This window comes from Prionailurus viverrinus, chromosome D2, assembly GCF_022837055.1.
Source record: "Prionailurus viverrinus isolate Anna chromosome D2, UM_Priviv_1.0, whole genome shotgun sequence".
Lineage (NCBI taxonomy): Eukaryota > Metazoa > Chordata > Mammalia > Carnivora > Felidae > Prionailurus > Prionailurus viverrinus.
This window is the reverse complement of record NC_062571.1, coordinates 15,725,301-15,728,772: the sequence shown is the minus strand read 5'-3', so window position 1 is coordinate 15,728,772 and position 3,472 is coordinate 15,725,301. Positions and strand designations below refer to the sequence as shown.

The 3,472-nt window shown below is 50.0% G+C and overlaps 1 pseudogene; it reads left to right on the top strand.

Annotated features, from left to right (window-relative positions):
* Nucleotides 1-2,288: 2,288 nt before the first annotated feature.
* LOC125148529 (uncharacterized) lies at nucleotides 2,289-2,381 on the top strand (annotated as a pseudogene).
* The last annotated feature ends 1,091 nt before the right edge of the window (nucleotides 2,382-3,472 follow it).

Here is a 3,472-nt window from a genome sequence, read left to right as displayed (position 1 = left end):
GTAGAGGCCGGTACGTCATATTTGTGAAAGGGTATCACTTAACCTCGTGGATTCTATGAACATGCTCAGAATTCTTTAAATTATACAACAGAAGAGTTGTGTCATTTCCTGTGACTCAGAATTGCTGTCCTTCCTTTGACGGCCCATTATTTGCTTTTAACCTCGCTATCTTGCAATTTTCTATTCGCCTGCATTTATCTTCCACGAGACTGTCTCTTGTTCAGTACCTTGTTCTCAGCTTGGCACACACAAGTGGGTGCTGAAGTGTCGGTCGAATGCACGAGTATATATTTAGTCTGCTTACACGATAGGGTAGGGTCTTGGGCCTGTAATAGGATTCTCAGCCAAGCCAGGACGGCTTTTGGCTGCAACTGTTTTTCACGCGAGGGAGCTCTTGCCCTCCTGTGTTGTGCTCACGATCACGGAGCCATGGAGGTTCCTGAGAACAGAAGTGCTTCCCATGCATGGCTTCTCTTTGTACGCTGGACGACGAGTTTGTGAGCTGATGTAGATTCCAGTCTTCTCATCTCCTTCTTCTCTTCTCTTCTTATCTCCTCATAAAGGATAAGGGAAGCTGTGGTCCTGTCTTGCAGAATGAGAGGAGAAAAGCAAACTGCTTCCTCCCCTCCCCCCCCCCCCGCCCCTTTCCCCCCTCCCCTGCCCCCGCCCCCCAGCCTTGCGCCATCAACTTTGGACTAAGTCCAGTGCCGCCTAGCTGGGTCCCAAGCTCTTTCTTCTGGAAACTCAGCTAAGGAAGCCTGGGGCTCACGTGAAGCTTCTAAGAGTGCTGCACACGCGCTACGTTATTTGCAGTTAGGTCCTGGCTCTCCAAGCTGGCACACGAAGAGACAGAGCTCCTGTTCCTTACGGCACAAGAGCACCTTGGAGAGCAGAAAGCCAGGCGTGCAAAGGACAAGCCTTGCATGCGTGAGTGCCGTGGACCTCCGAGAGCTGAACGCAGACTATTTTGTGTGTCCGTTTCCGGTTTCCCAAAGGTTCTCCTTCCCTCTTTTCTGAGTGGATGGAATCCCCCAAAGCCCTCCCTCTGTTCACGGCTTCACCTTTGGAAAGTGTCCAGCTTGCCGTTTCAAATGAGAAAGGAGACTGGGCTTCCTCTAACCCCCCCCCCCCGAAAATGAAGCACATCGTTTTTCAGCCTCACATGGGAATGGCTTGAACAAGATCCAGAGACAGGTTTTCGGACACTGCCACCCGCTAAGAACTATGGTACCTTGAAGGATCATAAGTTCAAAATAGTCAGCTTTATAGGCTCATTCCATCACTAAATCTGAGCGGGGAAACAAAAGAACTCGTCACATGAGAACTGTGCCCAACACGTCTTTTTTCCAGACGTTTTTTAGTTGGTGGTGGTGCGATTAAGGGGGAAGTTTGGAGCTACGGGAGGAAGGGAAGAAAGCCTTTGGTGATTCAGCAAATTTTTCATGTTTCTTACTTAGAACCTATATTAGTCAGGCTAGGATGGTGCAGGCTGCTGTAATGACTAATCCCCAGATCTCAGGGGTTTAAAGCCACAGAAGTCGATTTCTACTTCTACTACATGTCCAGCACCGAACAGCAGGGGCTTCTGCTCTTCGTAATTGCTAAGGGACCCAGGCTGATGGGGGCTCCGTCATTTCATGACCACCAGCGTCACACAGAGTTTCAGAGTTGACTGGGGCAAGGTCACTTCTGCTCATATGCCTTCAGCCACAGCAAGTCACACGGCCACAGCCAGCTTCGAGGGAGGTGGGGTTATGCACCCAGAGGCGAGCCCTGGGTGGGACTTGATCCCCAAATTCTGTCTCAGGCATCTTTTTCTATCCTGAGCCAAATTTAAAATAGTCATGTGGCACAGAAAGAATTGAAAACAAGTGTAGCCTTGTTTAACTCTGATCTGGAATTGAATGACCATGTCTATAATAGACAGTTAAAAATGTCTCTACAGAGGACTCAGGTCTCGGATCTGCGGAAAGAATATGTTTGGGAAGAATCTATTGACGCGGTGCCTCCAATCAGTCAGGAATATACTCTATGAGAAGGCACATGGGTGATAGGCCAGCTTATACGGGGCCGGTAAAAATGAAAATGTTCTAGCTTGAGTTGTCTCGGGAAGCTGTGCGTGCAAGGTTCACGCTGCCGGATGCAGAGTCTCTGAAGAAGATTTTTTTTGGTGTGAAAAAGTCGTGTTAGGTTTCATTTGTTAACCTTAGTTCATAAGATTGCTACCTGCACACATGTTGGTCACTTTCAGACCACCAGCGAATCCCTTGAAAACGTCACGCTGTGGCGCTCCCTCGGGCAGCACGTCCTTTGAAAGCGGTACAGAGAAAGTTAGCATGGTCCCTGCGTAAGGATGACAGGACGACTCCAGAAGCTTTTTTCCGGTGGGGGAAGATGAAGAACAGTCTACGGGCTGGGGAGTTGTGTTGGTTGCACAACACCGGGGATGTACTCGATGCCATTGCTGTAATAGTTAACAGGGTAAATTTTATGTATGTGTGAGCCCACTAAAAATATCATGTTACACTATAATATTTTGGACATAGTAGGTTAAATAAAACGTATTATTAGCATTTGAAAAAAATTAGGGGGCTCATTAAACACAGCTGGGGCAGACATCTGCACTACAAAAGGCCATTAATAACTGGCCATTAATTACAACACTTCGTTTCGAGCATCTAATGCATGACAAGTACAGGTCTAATAATTGCAGATGTAGTAGCTCACTGATGCCTTACGAGGACACGGATGGCGTTATTCTTCTCTCCAGTTTTACAGATGAAGAAACAAACCCTTAAAGAAGATGACTGGTCCAAGGTCACGTGGCTGACAGGGACAGTGCCAGGATCAAACCCAGGCTGGCTGGCTGGCCCCAGGTCTTTCTTGTCACCCAGTCCCCAGCGGTGACTGCCCGCGGAAGCAGCAAGTTGAGGCAACCATGAGTCCATAGCCCTGGGCTGGCACAGGGGGGCTGGTGCCCTAAGCCCTGGGTCTCCCTGAGCCCTGCTTGGTGACCAGGGCAGGCATCCCAGCCACGTCCTCGGGAATGGGGGACAGACAGTGCTCAAGCCCAGGCCAAAAAGGTGTAAAAATTCTGTTTCATTGTTCGCTTCTTTGCTGGAGGAATTGGTCCGTCCACAGCTACACGTCAGCGAACGCAGACCGCCCTTCTGCAGGGGAGTTCCTGGTACACCCAAAGGTGGGGGCTTTAGGACCCACTCCTCACACCCAGAGGTGGAGTTGGCAAGCAGCCTGTGGGGCAAGAGTCCCATCACGGGCTAGGGGGTGAGTCTAGCCAGGGTACAAGAGCCATTGGGTTGCTCAGTTTGCTGATGGTCACGAGCTACACCTTGACCCTAGGCTGACAGTGGTGATGGAAGTGAAGGCTTTGGTTAGCCCAAGTCCCATAGGGAGGGTTGGGGCTGAGAGGACTCACATCCACCCTCACCTGTTCACTCCCTCACCCAGCCCC